Below are 22060 nucleotides of genomic sequence, written 5' to 3'. Positions count from 1 at the left end.
CCAAGGCAACGTTTTTTCACTTCTAATTTCGTGAAAAAACGAGTTTTTATCATGAAATTGTATGTTATAAGGCGAAATTCATGTCTCCGCCGAAAATCGACCTTCCACCATGATCTTCAGTTCCAAATAGGCAAAAGAAACTGAAGAAACAGGGAGAAATTTCTCATTGCCCTCGAGAGACGCCAAGGCAACCTGTTTTCACTTCCAATTTCGTGAAATAACGAGTTTTTATCATGATATTGGATGTTATAAGCAGAAATTCATATCTCCGCTAAAAGTCTCGATTCTCCCATGATTTTCAATTTCAAAAAGGCAAAAAGAACTCAAGAAACGGGAAAAAAACCTCACGATCCTGGAGAGAAACCAAGGCAACGTTTTTTCACTTCCAATTTCGTGAAAAAACGAGTTTTTATCATGAAATTGTATGTTATAAGGCGGAATTCATGTCTCCGCTGAAAATCGACCTTCCACCATGATCTTCAGTTCCAAATAGGCAAAAGAAACTGAAGAAACAGGGGGAAATTTCTCATTGCCCTCGAGAGGCGCCAAGGCAACGTGTTTTCACTTACAATTTCGTGAAATAACGAGTTTTTATCATGATACTGGATGTTATAAGCAGAAATTCATATCTCCGCTAAAAGTCTGGATTCTCCCATGATTTTCCATTTCAAAAAGGCAAAAAGAACTCAAGAAACGGGAAAAAAAAACCTCACGACCCTGGAGAGAAACCAAGGCAACGTTTTTTCACTTCCAATTTCGTGAAAAAACGAGTTTTTATCATGAAATTGTATGTGATAAGGCGAAATTCATGTCTCCGCTGAAAATCGACCTTCCACCATGATCTTCAGTTCCAAATAGGCAAAAGAAACTGAAGAAACAGGGAGAAATTTCTCATTGCCCTCGAGAGACGCCAAGGCAACGTGTTTTCACTTCCAATTTCGTGAAAAAACGAGTATTTATCATGATATCGGATGTTATAAGCAGAAATTCATAAAGTTGGGATTCTCCCATGATTTTCAATTTCAAATAGGCAAAAGGAACACAAGAAATGGGAAAAAAACCTCACGACCCTGGAGAGAAACCAAGGCAACGTTTTTTCACTTCCAATTTCGTGAAAAAACGAGTTTTTATCATGAAATTGTATGTTATAAGGCGAAATTCATGTCTCCGCTGAAAATCGACATTCTGCCATGATTTTCAATTCCAAATAGGCAAAAGAAACTGAAGAAATAGGGAAAAATTTCTCATTGCAATTGAGAGAGGCCAAGGCAACGTGTTTGAACTTCCAATTTCGTGAAATAACGAGTTTTTATCATGATATTGGATGTTATAAGCAGAAATTCATATCTCCGCTAAAAGTCTCGATTCTCCCATGATTTTCAATTTCAAAAAGGCAAAAAGAACTCAAGAAACGAGAAAAAAACCTCACGATCCTGGAGAGAAACCAAGGCAACGTTTTTTCACTTCCAATTTCGTGAAAAAACGAGTTTTTATCATGAAATTGTATGTTATAAGGCGGAATTCATGTCTCCGCTGAAAATCGACCTTCCACCATGATCTTCAGTTCCAAATAGGCAAAAGAAACTGAAGATACAGGGAGAAATTTCTCATTGCCCTCGAGAGGCGCCAAGGCAACGTGTTTTCACTTACAATTTCGTGAAATAACGAGTTTTTATCATGATACTGGATGTTATAAGCAGAAATTCATATCTCCGCTAAAAGTCTGGATTCTCCCATGATTTTCCATTTCAAAAAGGCAAAAAGAACTCAAGAAACGGGAAAAAAAACCTCACGACCCTGGAGAGAAACCAAGGCAACGTTTTTTCACTTCCAATTTCGTGAAAAAACGAGTTTTTATCATGAAATTGTATGTTATAAGGCGAAATTCATGTCTCCGCTGAAAATCGACCTTCCAACATGATCTTCAGTTCCAAATAGGCAAAAGAAACTGAAGAAACAGGGAGAAATTTCTCATTGCCCTCGAGAGACGCCAAAGCAACGTGTTTTCACTTCCAATTTCGTGAAAAAACGAGTATTTATCATGATATCGGATGTTATAAGCAGAAATTCATAAAGTTGGGATTCTCCCATGATTTTCAATTTCAAATAGGCAAAAGGAACACAAGAAATGGGAAAAAAACCTCACGACCCTGGAGAGAAACCAAGGCAACGTTTTTTCACTTCCAATTTCGTGAAAAAACGAGTTTTTATCATGAAATTGTATGTTATAAGGCGGAATTCATGTCTCCGCTGAAAATCGACCTTCCACCATGATCTTCAGTTCTAAATAGGCAAAAGAAACTGAAGAAACAGGGAGAAATTTCTCATTGCCCTCGAGAGACGCCAAGGCAACGTGTTTTCACTTACAATTTCGTGAAATAACGAGTTTTTATCATGATACTGGATGTTATAAGCAGAAATTCATATCTCCGCTAAAAGTCTGGATTCTCCCATGATTTTCAATTTCAAAAAGGCAAAAAGAACTCAAGAAACGGGAAAAAAAACCTCACGACCCTGGAGAGAAACCAAGGCAACGATTTTTCACTTCCAATTTCGTGAAAAAACGAGTTTTTATCATGAAATTGTATGTTATAAGGCGAAATTCATGTCTCCGCTGAAAATCGACCTTCCACCATGATCTTCATTTCCAAATAGGCAAAAGAAACTGAAGAAACAGGGAGAAATTTCTCATTGCCCTCGAGAGACGCCAAGGCAACCTGTTTTCACTTCCAATTTCGTGAAAAAACGAGTTTTTATCATGATATTGTATGTTATAAGGCGGAATTCATGTCTCCGCTGAAAATCGACCTTCCACCATGATCTTCAGTTCCAAATAGGCAAAAGAAACTGAAGAAACAGGGAGAAATTTCTCATTGCCCTCGAGAGACGCCAAGGCAACGTGTTTTCACTTCCAATTTCGTGAAAAAACGAGTATTTATCATGATATCGGATGTTATAAGCAGAAATTCATAAAGTTGGGATTCTCCCATGATTTTCAATTTCAAATAGGCAAAAGGAACACAAGAAATGGGAAAAAAACCTCACGACCCTGGAGAGAAACCAAGGCAACGTTTTTTCACTTCCAATTTCGTGAAAAAACGAGTTTTTATCATGAAATTGTATGTTATAAGGCGAAATTCATGTCTCCGCTGAAAATCGACATTCTGCCATGATTTTCAATTCCAAATAGGCAAAAGAAACTGAAGAAATAGGGAAAAATTTCTCATTGCAATCGAGAGATGCCAAGGCAACGTGTTTGAACTTCCAATTTCGTGAAATAACGAGTTTTTATCATGATATTGGATGTTATAAGCAGAAATTCATATCTCCGCTAAAAGTCTCGATTCTCCCATGATTTTCAATTTCAAAAAGGCAAAAAGAACTCAAGAAACGGGAATAAAAACTCACGACTCTGGAGAGAAACCAAGGCAACGTTTTTTCACTTCCAATTTCGTGAAAAAACGAGTTTTTATCATGAAATTGTATGTTATAAGGCGGAATTCATGTCTCCGCTGAAAATCGACCTTCCACCATGATCTTCAGTTCCAAATAGGCAAAAGAAACTGAAGAAACAGGGAGAAATTTCTCATTGCCCTCGAGAGACGCCAAGGCAACGTGTTTTCACTTCCAATTTCGTGAAAAAACGAGTATTTATCATGATATCGGATGTTATAAGCAGAAATTCATAAAGTTGGGATTCTCCCATGATTTTCAATTTCAAATAGGCAAAAGGAACACAAGAAATGGGAAAAAAACCTCACGACCCTGGAGAGAAACCAAGGCAACGTTTTTTCACTTCCAATTTCGTGAAAAAACGAGTTTTTATCATGAAATTGTATGTTATAAGGCGAAATTCATGTCTCCGCTGAAAATCGACATTCTGCCATGATTTTCAATTCCAAATAGGCAAAAGAAACTGAAGAAATAGGGAAAAATTTCTCATTGCAATCGAGAGATGCCAAGGCAACGTGTTTGAACTTCCAATTTCGTGAAATAACGAGTTTTTATCATGATATTGGATGTTATAAGCAGAAATTCATATCTCCGCTAAAAGTCTCGATTCTCCCATGATTTTCAATTTCAAAAAGGCAAAAAGAATTCAAGAAACGGGAAAAAAACCTCACGATCCTGGAGAGAAACCAAGGCAACGTTTTTTCACTTCCAATTTCGTGAAAAAACGAGTTTTTATCATGAAATTGTATGTTATAAGGCGGAATTCATGTCTCCGCTGAAAATCGACCTTCCACCATGATCTTCAGTTCCAAATAGGCAAAAGAAACTGAAGAAACCAGGGGGAAATTTCTCATTGCCCTCGAGAGGCGCCAAGGCAACGTGTTTTCACTTACAATTTCGTGAAATAACGAGTTTTTATCATGATACTGGATGTTATAAGCAGAAATTCATATCTCCGCTAAAAGTCTGGATTCTCCCATGATTTTCCATTTCAAAAAGGCAAAAAGAACTCAAGAAACGGGAAAAAAAACCTCACGACCCTGGAGAGAAACCAAGGCAACGTTTTTTCACTTCCAATTTCGTGAAAAAACGAGTTTTTATCATGAAATTGTATGTTATAAGGCGAAATTCATGTCTCCGCTGAAAATCGACCTTCCAACATGATCTTCAGTTCCAAATAGGCAAAAGAAACTGAAGAAACAGGGAGAAATTTCTCATTGCCCTCGAGAGACGCCAAGGCAACGTGTTTTCACTTCCAATTTCGTGAAAAAACGAGTATTTATCATGATATCGGATGTTATAAGCAGAAATTCATAAAGTTGGGATTCTCCCATGATTTTCAATTTCAAATAGGCAAAAGGAACACAAGAAATGGGAAAAAAACCTCACGACCCTGGAGAGAAACCAAGGCAACGTTTTTTCACTTCCAATTTCGTGAAAAAACGAGTTTTTATCATGAAATTGTATGTTATAAGGCGGAATTCATGTCTCCGCTGAAAATCGACCTTCCACCATGATCTTCAGTTCTAAATAGGCAAAAGAAACTGAAGAAACAGGGAGAAATTTCTCATTGCCCTCGAGAGACGCCAAGGCAACGTGTTTTCACTTACAATTTCGTGAAATAACGAGTTTTTATCATGATACTGGATGTTATAAGCAGAAATTCATATCTCCGCTAAAAGTCTGGATTCTCCCATGATTTTCAATTTCAAAAAGGCAAAAAGAACTCAAGAAACGGGAAAAAAAACCTCACGACCCTGGAGAGAAACCAAGGCAACGATTTTTCACTTCCAATTTCGTGAAAAAACGAGTTTTTATCATGAAATTGTATGTTATAAGGCGAAATTCATGTCTCCGCTGAAAATTGACCTTCCACCATGATCTTCATTTCCAAATAGGCAAAAGAAACTGAAGAAACAGGGAGAAATTTCTCATTGCCCTCGAGAGACGCCAAGGCAACCTGTTTTCACTTCCAATTTCGTGAAAAAACGAGTTTTTATCATGAAATTGTATGTTATAAGGCGGAATTCATGTCTCCGCTGAAAATCGACCTTCCACCATGATCTTCAGTTCCAAATAGGCAAAAGAAACTGAAGAAACGGGGAGAAATTTCTCATTGCCCTCGAGAGACGCCAAGGCAACGTGTTTTCACTTCCAATTTCGTGAAAAAACGAGTATTTATCATGATATCGGATGTTATAAGCAGAAATTCATAAAGTTGGGATTCTCCCATGATTTTCAATTTCAAATAGGCAAAAGGAACACAAGAAACGGGAAAAAAACCTCACGACCCTGGAGAGAAACCAAGGCAACGTTTTTTCACTTCCAATTTCGTGAAAAAACGAGTTTTTATCATGAAATTGTATGTTATAAGGCGAAATTCATGTCTCCGCTGAAAATCGACATTCTGCCATGATTTTCAATTCCAAATAGGCAAAAGAAACTGAAGAAATAGGGAAAAATTTCTCATTGCAATCGAGAGATGCCAAGGCAACGTGTTTGAACTTCCAATTTCGTGAAATAACGAGTTTTTATCATGATATTGGATGTTATAAGCAGAAATTCATATCTCCGCTAAAAGTCTCGATTCTCCCATGATTTTCAATTTCAAAAAGGCAAAAAGAACTCAAGAAACGGGAATAAAAACTCACGACTCTGGAGAGAAACCAAGGCAACGTTTTTTCACTTCCAATTTCGTGAAAAAACGAGTTTTTATCATGAAATTGTATGTTATAAGGCGGAATTCATGTCTCCGCTGAAAATCGACCTTCCACCATGATCTTCAGTTCCAAATAGGCAAAAGAAACTGAAGAAACACGGAGAAATTTCTCATTGCCATCGAGAGACGCCAAGGCAACGTGTTTTCACTTACAATTTCGTGAAATAACGAGTTTTTATCATGATACTGGATGTTATAAGCAGAAATTCATATCTCCGCTAAAAGTCTGGATTCTCCCATGATTTTCAATTTCAAAAAGGCAAAAAGAACTCAAGAAACGGGAAAAAAAACCTCACGACCCTGGAGAGAAACCAAGGCAACGATTTTTCACTTCCAATTTCGTGAAAAAACGAGTTTTTATCATAAAATTGTATGTTATAAGGCGAAATTCATGTCTCCGCTGAAAATCGACCTTCCACCATGATCTTCATTTCCAAATAGGCAAAAGAAACTGAAGAAACAGGGAGAAATTTCTCATTGCCCTCGAGAGACGCCAAGGCAACCTGTTTTCACTTCCAATTTCGTGAAAAAACGAGTTTTTATCATGAAATTGTATGTTATAAGGCGGAATTCATGTCTCCGCTGAAAATCGACCTTCCACCATGATCTTCAGTTCCAAATAGGCAAAAGAAACTGAAGAAACAGGGAGAAATTTCTCATTGCCCTCGAGAGACGCCAAGGCAACGTGTTTTCACTTCCAATTTCGTGAAAAAACGAGTATTTATCATGATATCGGATGTTATAAGCAGAAATTCATAAAGTTGGGATTCTCCCATGATTTTCAATTTCAAATAGGCAAAAGGAACACAAGAAATGGGAAAAAAACCTCACGACCCTGGAGAGAAACCAAGGCAACGTTTTTTCACTTCCAATTTCGTGAAAAAACGAGTTTTTATCATGAAATTGTATGTTATAAGGCGAAATTCATGTCTCCGCTGAAAATCGACATTCTGCCATGATTTTCAATTCCAAATAGGCAAAAGAAACTGAAGAAATAGGGAAAAATTTCTCATTGCAATCGAGAGATGCCAAGGCAACGTGTTTGAACTTCCAATTTCGTGAAATAACGAGTTTTTATCATGATATTGGATGTTATAAGCAGAAATTCATATCTCCGCTAAAAGTCTCGATTCTCCCATGATTTTCAATTTCAAAAAGGCAAAAAGAACTCAAGAAACGGGAATAAAAACTCACGACTCTGGAGAGAAACCAAGGCAACGTTTTTTCACTTCCAATTTCGTGAAAAAACGAGTTTTTATCATGAAATTGTATGTTATAAGGCGGAATTCATGTCTCCGCTGAAAATCGACCTTCCACCATGATCTTCAGTTCCAAATAGGCAAAAGAAACTGAAGAAACACGGAGAAATTTCTCATTGCCCTCGAGAGACGCCAAGGCAACGTGTTTTCACTTACACTTTCGTGAAATAACGAGTTTTTATCATGATACTGGATGTTATAAGCAGAAATTCATATCTCCGCTAAAAGTCTGGATTCTCCCATGATTTTCAATTTCAAAAAGGCAAAAAGAACTCAAGAAACGGGAAAAAAAACCTCACGACCCTGGAGAGAAACCAAGGCAACGATTTTTCACTTCCAATTTCGTGAAAAAACGAGTTTTTATCATGAAATTGTATGTTATAAGGCGAAATTCATGTCTCCGCTGAAAATCGACCTTCCACCATGATCTTCAGTTCCAAATAGGCAAAAGAAACTGAAGAAACAGGGAGAAATTTCTCATTGCCCTCGAGAGACGCCAAGGCAACGTGTTTTCACTTCCAATTTCGTGAAAAAACGAGTATTTATCATGATATCGGATGTTATAAGCAGAAATTCATAAAGTTGGGATTCTCCCATGATTTTCAATTTCAAATAGGCAAAAGGAACACAAGAAATGGGAAAAAAACCTCACGACCCTGGAGAGAAACCAAGGCAACGTTTTTTCACTTCCAATTTCGTGAAAAAACGAGTTTTTATCATGAAATTGTATGTTATAAGGCGAAATTCATGTCTCCGCTGAAAATCGACATTCTGCCATGATTTTCAATTCCAAATAGGCAAAAGAAACTGAAGAAATAGGGAAAAATTTCTCATTGCAATCGAGAGATGCCAAGGCAACGTGTTTGAACTTCCAATTTCGTGAAATAACGAGTTTTTATCATGATATTGGATGTTATAAGCAGAAATTCATATCTCCGCTAAAAGTCTCGATTCTCCCATGATTTTCAATTTCAAAAAGGCAAAAAGAACTCAAGAAACGGGAATAAAAACTCACGACTCTGGAGAGAAACCAAGGCAACGTTTTTTCACTTCCAATTTCGTGAAAAAACGAGTATTTATCATGATATCGGATGTTATAAGCAGAAATTCATAAAGTTGGGATTCTCCCATGATTTTCAATTTCAAATAGGCAAAAGGAACACAAGAAATGGGAAAAAAACCTCACGACCCTGGAGAGAAACCAAGGCAACGTTTTTTCACTTCCAATTTCGTGAAAAAACGAGTTTTTATCATGAAATTGTATGTTATAAGGCGGAATTCATGTCTCCGCTGAAAATCGACCTTCCACCATGATCTTCAGTTCTAAATAGGCAAAAGAAACTGAAGAAACAGGGAGAAATTTCTCATTGCCCTCGAGAGACGCCAAGGCAACGTGTTTTCACTTACAATTTCGTGAAATAACGAGTTTTTATCATGATACTGGATGTTATAAGCAGAAATTCATATCTCCGCTAAAAGTCTGGATTCTCCCATGATTTTCAATTTCAAAAAGGCAAAAAGAACTCAAGAAACGGGAAAAAAAACCTCACGACCCTGGAGAGAAACCAAGGCAACGATTTTTCACTTCCAATTTCGTGAAAAAACGAGTTTTTATCATGAAATTGTATGTTATAAGGCGAAATTCATGTCTCCGCTGAAAATCGACCTTCCACCATGATCTTCATTTCCAAATAGGCAAAAGAAACTGAAGAAACAGGGAGAAATTTCTCATTGCCCTCGAGAGACGCCAAGGCAACCTGTTTTCACTTCCAATTTCGTGAAAAAACGAGTTTTTATCATGAAATTGTATGTTATAAGGCGGAATTCATGTCTCCGCTGAAAATCGACCTTCCACCATGATCTTCAGTTCCAAATAGGCAAAAGAAACTGAAGAAACAGGGAGAAATTTCTCATTGCCCTCGAGAGACGCCAAGGCAACGTGTTTTCACTTCCAATTTCGTGAAAAAACGAGTATTTATCATGATATCGGATGTTATAAGCAGAAATTCATAAAGTTGGGATTCTCCCATGATTTTCAATTTCAAATAGGCAAAAGGAACACAAGAAATGGGAAAAAAACCTCACGACCCTGGAGAGAAACCAAGGCAACGTTTTTTCACTTCCAATTTCGTGAAAAAACGAGTTTTTATCATGAAATTGTATGTTATAAGGCGAAATTCATGTCTCCGCTGAAAATCGACATTCTGCCATGATTTTCAATTCCAAATAGGCAAAAGAAACTGAAGAAATAGGGAAAAATTTCTCATTGCAATCGAGAGATGCCAAGGCAACGTGTTTGAACTTCCAATTTCGTGAAATAACGAGTTTTTATCATGATATTGGATGTTATAAGCAGAAATTCATATCTCCGCTAAAAGTCTCGATTCTCCCATGATTTTCAATTTCAAAAAGGCAAAAAGAATTCAAGAAACGGGAAAAAAACCTCACGATCCTGGAGAGAAACCAAGGCAACGTTTTTTCACTTCCAATTTCGTGAAAAAACGAGTTTTTATCATGAAATTGTATGTTATAAGGCGGAATTCATGTCTCCGCTGAAAATCGACCTTCCACCATGATCTTCAGTTCCAAATAGGCAAAAGAAACTGAAGAAACCAGGGGGAAATTTCTCATTGCCCTCGAGAGGCGCCAAGGCAACGTGTTTTCACTTACAATTTCGTGAAATAACGAGTTTTTATCATGATACTGGATGTTATAAGCAGAAATTCATATCTCCGCTAAAAGTCTGGATTCTCCCATGATTTTCCATTTCAAAAAGGCAAAAAGAACTCAAGAAACGGGAAAAAAAACCTCACGACCCTGGAGAGAAACCAAGGCAACGTTTTTTCACTTCCAATTTCGTGAAAAAACGAGTTTTTATCATGAAATTGTATGTTATAAGGCGAAATTCATGTCTCCGCTGAAAATCGACCTTCCAACATGATCTTCAGTTCCAAATAGGCAAAAGAAACTGAAGAAACAGGGAGAAATTTCTCATTGCCCTCGAGAGACGCCAAGGCAACGTGTTTTCACTTCCAATTTCGTGAAAAAACGAGTATTTATCATGATATCGGATGTTATAAGCAGAAATTCATAAAGTTGGGATTCTCCCATGATTTTCAATTTCAAATAGGCAAAAGGAACACAAGAAATGGGAAAAAAACCTCACGACCCTGGAGAGAAACCAAGGCAACGTTTTTTCACTTCCAATTTCGTGAAAAAACGAGTTTTTATCATGAAATTGTATGTTATAAGGCGGAATTCATGTCTCCGCTGAAAATCGACCTTCCACCATGATCTTCAGTTCTAAATAGGCAAAAGAAACTGAAGAAACAGGGAGAAATTTCTCATTGCCCTCGAGAGACGCCAAGGCAACGTGTTTTCACTTACAATTTCGTGAAATAACGAGTTTTTATCATGATACTGGATGTTATAAGCAGAAATTCATATCTCCGCTAAAAGTCTGGATTCTCCCATGATTTTCAATTTCAAAAAGGCAAAAAGAACTCAAGAAACGGGAAAAAAAACCTCACGACCCTGGAGAGAAACCAAGGCAACGATTTTTCACTTCCAATTTCGTGAAAAAACGAGTTTTTATCATGAAATTGTATGTTATAAGGCGAAATTCATGTCTCCGCTGAAAATCGACCTTCCACCATGATCTTCATTTCCAAATAGGCAAAAGAAACTGAAGAAACAGGGAGAAATTTCTCATTGCCCTCGAGAGACGCCAAGGCAACCTGTTTTCACTTCCAATTTCGTGAAAAAACGAGTTTTTATCATGAAATTGTATGTTATAAGGCGGAATTCATGTCTCCGCTGAAAATCGACCTTCCACCATGATCTTCAGTTCCAAATAGGCAAAAGAAACTGAAGAAACGGGGAGAAATTTCTCATTGCCCTCGAGAGACGCCAAGGCAACGTGTTTTCACTTCCAATTTCGTGAAAAAACGAGTATTTATCATGATATCGGATGTTATAAGCAGAAATTCATAAAGTTGGGATTCTCCCATGATTTTCAATTTCAAATAGGCAAAAGGAACACAAGAAACGGGAAAAAAACCTCACGACCCTGGAGAGAAACCAAGGCAACGTTTTTTCACTTCCAATTTCGTGAAAAAACGAGTTTTTATCATGAAATTGTATGTTATAAGGCGAAATTCATGTCTCCGCTGAAAATCGACATTCTGCCATGATTTTCAATTCCAAATAGGCAAAAGAAACTGAAGGAATAGGGAAAAATTTCTCATTGCAATCGAGAGATGCCAAGGCAACGTGTTTGACCTTCCAATTTCGTGAAATAACGAGTTTTTATCATGATATTGGATGTTATAAGCAGAAATTCATATCTCCGCTAAAAGTCTCGATTCTCCCATGATTTTCAATTTCAAAAAGGCAAAAAGAACTCAAGAAACGGGAATAAAAACTCACGACTCTGGAGAGAAACCAAGGCAACGATTTTTCACTTCCAATTTCGTGAAAAAACGAGTTTTTATCATGAAATTGTATGTTATAAGGCGAAATTCATGTCTCCGCTGAAAATCGACCTTCCACCATGATCTTCATTTCCAAATAGGCAAAAGAAAGTGAAGAAACAGGGAGAAATTTCTCATTGCCCTCGAGAGACGCCAAGGCAACCTGTTTTCACTTCCAATTTCGTGAAAAAACGAGTTTTTATCATGAAATTGTATGTTATAAGGCGGAATTCATGTCTCCGCTGAAAATCGACCTTCCACCATGATCTTCAGTTCCAAATAGGCAAAAGAAACTGAAGAAACAGGGAGAAATTTCTCATTGCCCTCGAGAGACGCCAAGGCAACGTGTTTTCACTTCCAATTTCGTGAAAAAACGAGTATTTATCATGATATCGGATGTTATAAGCAGAAATTCATAAAGTTGGGATTCTCCCATGATTTTCAATTTCAAATAGGCAAAAGGAACACAAGAAACGGGAAAAAAACCTCACGACCCTGGAGAGAAACCAAGGCAACGTTTTTTCACTTCCAATTTCGTGAAAAAACGAGTTTTTATCATGAAATTGTATGTTATAAGGCGAAATTCATGTCTCCGCTGAAAATCGACATTCTGCCATGATTTTCAATTCCAAATAGGCAAAAGAAACTGAAGAAATAGGGAAAAATTTCTCATTGCAATCGAGAGATGCCAAGGCAACGTGTTTGAACTTCCAATTTCGTGAAATAACGAGTTTTTATCATGATATTGGATGTTATAAGCAGAAATTCATATCTCCGCTAAAAGTCTCGATTCTCCCATGATTTTCAATTTCAAAAAGGCAAAAAGAACTCAAGAAACGGGAATAAAAACTCACGACTCTGGAGAGAAACCAAGGCAACGTTTTTTCACTTCCAATTTCGTGAAAAAACGAGTTTTTATCATGAAATTGTATGTTATAAGGCGGAATTCATGTCTCCGCTGAAAATCGACCTTCCACCATGATCTTCAGTTCCAAATAGGCAAAAGAAACTGAAGAAACACGGAGAAATTTCTCATTGCCCTCGAGAGACGCCAAGGCAACGTGTTTTCACTTACAATTTCGTGAAATAACGAGTTTTTATCATGATACTGGATGTTATAAGCAGAAATTCATATCTCCGCTAAAAGTCTGGATTCTCCCATGATTTTCAATTTCAAAAAGGCAAAAAGAATTCAAGAAACGGGAAAAAAACCTCACGATCCTGGAGAGAAACCAAGGCAACGTTTTTTCACTTCCAATTTCGTGAAAAAACGAGTTTTTATCATGAAATTGTATGTTATAAGGCGGAATTCATGTCTCCGCTGAAAATCGACCTTCCACCATGATCTTCAGTTCCAAATAGGCAAAAGAAACTGAAGAAACAGGGGGAAATTTCTCATTGCCCTCGAGAGGCGCCAAGGCAACGTGTTTTCACTTACAATTTCGTGAAATAACGAGTTTTTATCATGATACTGGATGTTATAAGCAGAAATTCATATCTCCGCTAAAAGTCTGGATTCTCCCATGATTTTCCATTTCAAAAAGGCAAAAAGAACTCAAGAAACGGGAAAAAAAACCTCACGACCCTGGAGAGAAACCAAGGCAACGTTTTTTCACTTCCAATTTCGTGAAAAAACGAGTTTTTATCATGAAATTGTATGTTATAAGGCGAAATTCATGTCTCCGCTGAAAATCGACCTTCCAACATGATCTTCAGTTCCAAATAGGCAAAAGAAACTGAAGAAACAGGGAGAAATTTCTCATTGCCCTCGAGAGACGCCAAGGCAACGTGTTTTCACTTCCAATTTCGTGAAAAAACGAGTATTTATCATGATATCGGATGTTATAAGCAGAAATTCATAAAGTTGGGATTCTCCCATGATTTTCAATTTCAAATAGGCAAAAGGAACACAAGAAATGGGAAAAAAACCTCACGACCCTGGAGAGAAACCAAGGCAACGTTTTTTCACTTCCAATTTCGTGAAAAAACGAGTTTTTATCATGAAATTGTATGTTATAAGGCGGAATTCATGTCTCCGCTGAAAATCGACCTTCCACCATGATCTTCAGTTCTAAATAGGCAAAAGAAACTGAAGAAACAGGGAGAAATTTCTCATTGCCCTCGAGAGACGCCAAGGCAACGTGTTTTCACTTACAATTTCGTGAAATAACGAGTTTTTATCATGATACTGGATGTTATAAGCAGAAATTCATATCTCCGCTAAAAGTCTGGATTCTCCCATGATTTTCAATTTCAAAAAGGCAAAAAGAACTCAAGAAACGGGAAAAAAAACCTCACGACCCTGGAGAGAAACCAAGGCAACGATTTTTCACTTCCAATTTCGTGAAAAAACGAGTTTTTATCATGAAATTGTATGTTATAAGGCGAAATTCATGTCTCCGCTGAAAATCGACCTTCCACCATGATCTTCATTTCCAAATAGGCAAAAGAAACTGAAGAAACAGGGAGAAATTTCTCATTGCCCTCGAGAGACGCCAAGGCAACCTGTTTTCACTTCCAATTTCGTGAAAAAACGAGTTTTTATCATGAAATTGTATGTTATAAGGCGGAATTCATGTCTCCGCTGAAAATCGACCTTCCACCATGATCTTCAGTTCCAAATAGGCAAAAGAAACTGAAGAAACAGGGAGAAATTTCTCATTGCCCTCGAGAGACGCCAAGGCAACGTGTTTTCACTTCCAATTTCGTGAAAAAACGAGTATTTATCATGATATCGGATGTTATAAGCAGAAATTCATAAAGTTGGGATTCTCCCATGATTTTCAATTTCAAATAGGCAAAAGGAACACAAGAAACGGGAAAAAAACCTCACGACCCTGGAGAGAAACCAAGGCAACGTTTTTTCACTTCCAATTTCGTGAAAAAACGAGTTTTTATCATGAAATTGTATGTTATAAGGCGAAATTCATGTCTCCGCTGAAAATCGACATTCTGCCATGATTTTCAATTCCAAATAGGCAAAAGAAACTGAAGAAATAGGGAAAAATTTCTCATTGCAATCGAGAGATGCCAAGGCAACGTGTTTGAACTTCCAATTTCGTGAAATAACGAGTTTTTATCATGATATTGGATGTTATAAGCAGAAATTCATATCTCCGCTAAAAGTCTCGATTCTCCCATGATTTTCAATTTCAAAAAGGCAAAAAGAACTCAAGAAACGGGAATAAAAACTCACGACTCTGGAGAGAAACCAAGGCAACGTTTTTTCACTTCCAATTTCGTGAAAAAACGAGTTTTTATCATGAAATTGTATGTTATAAGGCGGAATTCATGTCTCCGCTGAAAATCGACCTTCCACCATGATCTTCAGTTCCAAATAGGCAAAAGAAACTGAAGAAACACGGAGAAATTTCTCATTGCCCTCGAGAGACGCCAAGGCAACGTGTTTTCACTTACAATTTCGTGAAATAACGAGTTTTTATCATGATACTGGATGTTATAAGCAGAAATTCATATCTCCGCTAAAAGTCTGGATTCTCCCATGATTTTCAATTTCAAAAAGGCAAAAAGAACTCAAGAAACGGGAAAAAAAACCTCACGACCCTGGAGAGAAACCAAGGCAACGATTTTTCACTTCCAATTTCGTGAAAAAACGAGTTTTTATCATGAAATTGTATGTTATAAGGCGAAATTCATGTCTCCGTTGAAAATCGACCTTCCACCATGATCTTCAGTTCCAAATAGGCAAAAGAAACTGAAGAAACAGGGAGAAATTTCTCATTGCCCTCGAGAGACGCCAAGGCAACGTGTTTTCACTTCCAATTTCGTGAAAAAACGAGTATTTATCATGATATCGGATGTTATAAGCAGAAATTCATAAAGTTGGGATTCTCCCATGATTTTCAATTTCAAATAGGCAAAAGGAACACAAGAAATGGGAAAAAAACCTCACGACCCTGGAGAGAAACCAAGGCAACGTTTTTTCACTTCCAATTTCGTGAAAAAACGAGTTTTTATCATGAAATTGTATGTTATAAGGCGAAATTCATGTCTCCGCTGAAAATCGACATTCTGCCATTCTTTTCAATTCCAAATAGGCAAAAGAAACTGAAGAAATAGGGAAAAATTTCTCATTGCAATCGAGAGATGCCAAGGCAACGTGTTTGAACTTCCAATTTCGTGAAATAACGAGTTTTTATCATGATATTGGATGTTATAAGCAGAAATTCATATCTCCGCTAAAAGTCTCGATTCTCCCATGATTTTCAGTTTCAAAAAGGCAAAAAGAACTCAAGAAACGGGAAAAAAACCTCACGATCCTGGAGAGAAACCAAGGCAACGTTTTTTCACTTCCAATTTCGTGAAAAAACGAGTTTTTATCATGAAATTGTATGTTATAAGGCGGAATTCATGTCTCCGCTGAAAATCGACCTTCCACCATGATCTTCAGTTCCAAATAGGCAAAAGAAACTGAAGAAACAGGGGGAAATTTCTCATTGCCCTCGAGAGGCGCCAAGGCAACGTGTTTTCACTTACAATTTCGTGAAATAACGAGTTTTTATCATGATACTGGATGTTATAAGCAGAAATTCATATCTCCGCTAAAAGTCTGGATTCTCCCATGATTTTCCATTTCAAAAAGGCAAAAAGAACTCAAGAAACGGGAAAAAAAACCTCACGACCCTGGAGAGAAACCAAGGCAACGTTTTTTCACTTCCAATTTCGTGAAAAAACGAGTTTTTATCATGAAATTGTATGTGATAAGGCGAAATTCATGTCTCCGCTGAAAATCGACCTTCCACCATGATCTTCAGTTCCAAATAGGCAAAAGAAACTGAAGAAACAGGGAGAAATTTCTCATTGCCCTCGAGAGACGCCAAGGCAACGTGTTTTCACTTCCAATTTCGTGAAAAAACGAGTATTTATCATGATATCGGATGTTATAAGCAGAAATTCATAAAGTTGGGATTCTCCCATGATTTTCAATTTCAAATAGGCAAAAGGAACACAAGAAATGGGAAAAAAACCTCACGACCCTGGAGAGAAACCAAGGCAACGTTTTTTCACTTCCAATTTCGTGAAAAAACGAGTTTTTATCATGAAATTGTATGTTATAAGGCGAAATTCATGTCTCCGCTGAAAATCGACCTTCCACCATGATCTTCAGTTCCAAATAGGCAAAAGAAACTGAAGAAATAGGGAAAAATTTCTCATTGCAATCGAGAGAGGCCAAGGCAACGTGTTTGAACTTCCAATTTCGTGAAATAACGAGTTTTTATCATGATATTGGATGTTATAAGCAGAAATTCATATCTCCGCTAAAAGTCTCGATTCTCCCATGATTTTCAATTTCAAAAAGGCAAAAAGAACTCAAGAAACGGGAAAAAAACCTCACGATCCTGGAGAGAAACCAAGGCAACGTTTTTTCACTTCCAATTTCGTGAAAAAACGAGTTTTTATCATGAAATTGTATGTTATAAGGCGGAATTCATGTCTCCGCTGAAAATCGACCTTCCACCATGATCTTCAGTTCCAAATAGGCAAAAGAAACTGAAGAAACAGGGGGAAATTTCTCATTGCCCTCGAGAGGCGCCAAGGCAACGTGTTTTCACTTACAATTTCGTGAAATAACGAGTTTTTATCATGATACTGGATGTTATAAGCAGAAATTCATATCTCCGCTAAAAGTCTGGATTCTCCCATGATTTTCCATTTCAAAAAGGCAAAAAGAACTCAAGAAACGGGAAAAAAAACCTCACGACCCTGGAGAGAAACCAAGGCAACGTTTTTTCACTTCCAATTTCGTGAAAAAACGAGTTTTTATCATGAAATTGTATGTGATAAGGCGAAATTCATGTCTCCGCTGAAAATCGACCTTCCACCATGATCTTCAGTTCCAAATAGGCAAAAGAAACTGAAGAAACAGGGAGAAATTTCTCATTGCCCTCGAGAGACGCCAAGGCAACGTGTTTTCACTTCCAATTTCGTGAAAAAACGAGTATTTATCATGATATCGGATGTTATAAGCAGAAATTCATAAAGTTGGGATTCTCCCATGATTTTCAATTTCAAATAGGCAAAAGGAACACAAGAAATGGGAAAAAAACCTCACGACCCTGGAGAGAAACCAAGGCAACGTTTTTTCACTTCCAATTTCGTGAAAAAACGAGTTTTTATCATGAAATTGTATGTTATAAGGCGAAATTCATGTCTCCGCTGAAAATCGACATTCTGCCATGATTTTCAATTCCAAATAGGCAAAAGAAACTGAAGAAATAGGGAAAAATTTCTCATTGCAATCGAGAGATGCCAAGGAAACGTGTTTGAACTTCCAATTTCGTGAAATAACGAGTTTTTATCATGATATTGGATGTTATAAGCAGAAATTCATATCTCCGCTAAAAGTCTCGATTCTCCCATGATTTTCAATTTCAAAAAGGCAAAAAGAACTCAAGAAACGGGAAAAAAACCTCACGATCCTGGAGAGAAACCAAGGCAACGTTTTTTCACTTCCAATTTCGTGAAAAAACGAGTTTTTATCATGAAATTGTATGTTATAAGGCGGAATTCATGTCTCCGCTGAAAATCGACCTTCCACCATGATCTTCAGTTCCAAATAGGCAAAAGAAACTGAAGAAACAGGGAGAAATTTCTCATTGCCCTCGAGAGACGCCAAGGCAACGTGTTTTCACTTCCAATTTCGTGAAAAAACGAGTATTTATCATGATATCGGATGTTATAAGCAGAAATTCATAAAGTTGGGATTCTCCCATGATTTTCAATTTCAAATAGGCAAAAGGAACACAAGAAATGGGAAAAAAACCTCACGACCCTGGAGAGAAACCAAGGCAACGTTTTTTCACTTCCAATTTCGTGAAAAAACGAGTTTTTATCATGAAATTGTATGTTATAAGGCGGAATTCATGTCTCCGCTGAAAATCGACCTTCCACCATGATCTTCAGTTCTAAATAGGCAAAAGAAACTGAAGAAACAGGGAGAAATTTCTCATTGCCCTCGAGAGACGCCAAGGCAACGTGTTTTCACTTACAATTTCGTGAAATAACGAGTTTTTATCATGATACTGGATGTTATAAGCAGAAATTCATATCTCCGCTAAAAGTCTGGATTCTCCCATGATTTTCAATTTCAAAAAGGCAAAAAGAACTCAAGAAACGGGAAAAAAAACCTCACGACCCTGGAGAGAAACCAAGGCAACGATTTTTCACTTCCAATTTCGTGAAAAAACGAGTTTTTATCATGAAATTGTATGTTATAAGGCGAAATTCATGTCTCCGCTGAAAATCGACCTTCCACCATGATCTTCATTTCCAAATAGGCAAAAGAAACTGAAGAAACAGGGAGAAATTTCTCATTGCCCTCGAGAGACGCCAAGGCAACCTGTTTTCACTTCCAATTTCGTGAAAAAACGAGTTTTTATCATGAAATTGTATGTTATAAGGCGGAAATCATGTCTCCGCTGAAAATCGACCTTCCACCATGATCTTCAGTTCCAAATAGGCAAAAGAAACTGAAGAATCAGGGAGAAATTTCTCATTGCCCTCGAGAGACGCCAAGGCAACGTGTTTTCACTTCCAATTTCGTGAAAAAACGAGTATTTATCATGATATCGGATGTTATAAGCAGAAATTCATAAAGTTGGGATTCTCCCATGATTTTCAATTTCAAATAGGCAAAAGGAACACAAGAAACGGGAAAAAAACCTCACGACCCTGGAGAGAAACCAAGGCAACGTTTTTTCACTTCCAATTTCGTGAAAAAACGAGTTTTTATCATGAAATTGTATGTTATAAGGCGAAATTCATGTCTCCGCTGAAAATCGACATTCTGCCATGATTTTCAATTCCAAATAGGCAAAAGAAACTGAAGAAATAGGGAAAAATTTCTCATTGCAATCGAGAGATGCCAAGGCAACGTGTTTGAACTTCCAATTTCGTGAAATAACGAGTTTTTATCATGATATTGGATGTTATAAGCAGAAATTCATATCTCCGCTAAAAGTCTCGATTCTCCCATGATTTTCAATTTCAAAAAGGCAAAAAGAACTCAAGAAACGGGAATAAAAACTCACGACTCTGGAGAGAAACCAAGGCAACGTTTTTTCACTTCCAATTTCGTGAAAAAACGAGTTTTTATCATGAAATTGTATGTTATAAGGCGGAATTCATGTCTCCGCTGAAAATCGACCTTCCACCATGATCTTCAGTTCCAAATAGGCAAAAGAAACTGAAGAAACACGGAGAAATTTCTCATTGCCCTCGAGAGACGCCAAGGCAACGTGTTTTCACTTACAATTTCGTGAAATAACGAGTTTTTATCATGATACTGGATGTTATAAGCAGAAATTCATATCTCCGCTAAAAGTCTGGATTCTCCCATGATTTTCAATTTCAAAAAGGCAAAAAGCACTCAAGAAACGGGAAAAAAAACCTCACGACCCTGGAGAGAAACCAAGGCAACGATTTTTCACTTCCAATTTCGTGAAAAAACGAGTTTTTATCATGAAATTGTATGTTATAAGGCGAAATTCATGTCTCCGCTGAAAATCGACCTTCCACCATGATCTTCAGTTCCAAATAGGCAAAAGAAACTGAAGAAACAGGGAGAAATTTCTCATTGCCCTCGAGAGACGCCAAGGCAACGTGTTTTCACTTCCAATTTCGTGAAAAAACGAGTATTTATCATGATATCGGATGTTATAAGCAGAAATTCATAAAGTTGGGATTCTCCCATGATTTTCAATTTCAAATAGGCAAAAGGAACACAAGAAATGGGAAAAAAACCTCACGACCCTGGAGAGAAACCAAGGCAACGTTTTTTCACTTCCAATTTCGTGAAAAAACGAGTTTTTATCATGAAATTGTATGTTATAAGGCGAAATTCATGTCTCCGCTGAAAATCGACATTCTGCCATGATTTTCAATTCCAAATAGGCAAAAGAAACTGAAGAAATAGGGAAAAATTTCTCATTGCAATCGAGAGATGCCAAGGCAACGTGTTTGAACTTCCAATTTCGTGAAATAACGAGTTTTTATCATGATATTGGATGTTATAAGCAGAAATTCATATCTCCGCTAAAAGTCTCGATTCTCCCATGATTTTCAGTTTCAAAAAGGCAAAAAGAACTCAAGAAACGGGAAAAAAACCTCACGATCCTGGAGAGAAACCAAGGCAACGTTTTTTCACTTCCAATTTCGTGAAAAAACGAGTTTTTATCATGAAATTGTATGTTATAAGGCGGAATTCATGTCTCCGCTGAAAATCGACCTTCCACCATGATCTTCAGTTCCAAATAGGCAAAAGAAACTGAAGAAACAGGGGGAAATTTCTCATTGCCCTCGAGAGGCGCCAAGGCAACGTGTTTTCACTTACAATTTCGTGAAATAACGAGTTTTTATCATGATACTGGATGTTATAAGCAGAAATTCATATCTCCGCTAAAAGTCTGGATTCTCCCATGATTTTCCATTTCAAAAAGGCAAAAAGAACTCAAGAAACGGGAAAAAAAACCTCACGACCCTGGAGAGAAACCAAGGCAACGTTTTTTCACTTCCAATTTCGTGAAAAAACGAGTTTTTATCATGAAATTGTATGTGATAAGGCGAAATTCATGTCTCCGCTGAAAATCGACCTTCCACCATGATCTTCAGTTCCAAATAGGCAAAAGAAACTGAAGAAACAGGGAGAAATTTCTCATTGCCCTCGAGAGACGCCAAGGCAACGTGTTTTCACTTCCAATTTCGTGAAAAAACGAGTATTTATCATGATATCGGATGTTATAAGCAGAAATTCATAAAGTTGGGATTCTCCCATGATTTTCAATTTCAAATAGGCAAAAGGAACACAAGAAATGGGAAAAAAACCTCACGACCCTGGAGAGAAACCAAGGCAACGTTTTTTCACTTCCAATTTCGTGAAAAAACGAGTTTTTATCATGAAATTGTATGTTATAAGGCGAAATTCATGTCTCCGCTGAAAATCGACATTCTGCCATGATTTTCAATTCCAAATAGGCAAAAGAAACTGAAGAAATAGGGAAAAATTTCTCATTGCAATCGAGAGATGCCAAGGCAACGTGTTTGAACTTCCAATTTCGTGAAATAACGAGTTTTTATCATGATATTGGATGTTATAAGCAGAAATTCATATCTCCGCTAAAAGTCTCGATTCTCCCATG

This window comes from Venturia canescens, chromosome 3, assembly GCF_019457755.1.
Source record: "Venturia canescens isolate UGA chromosome 3, ASM1945775v1, whole genome shotgun sequence".
Classification (NCBI taxonomy): Eukaryota; Metazoa; Arthropoda; class Insecta; order Hymenoptera; family Ichneumonidae; genus Venturia; species Venturia canescens.
This window is presented reverse-complemented; position numbering follows the sequence as displayed.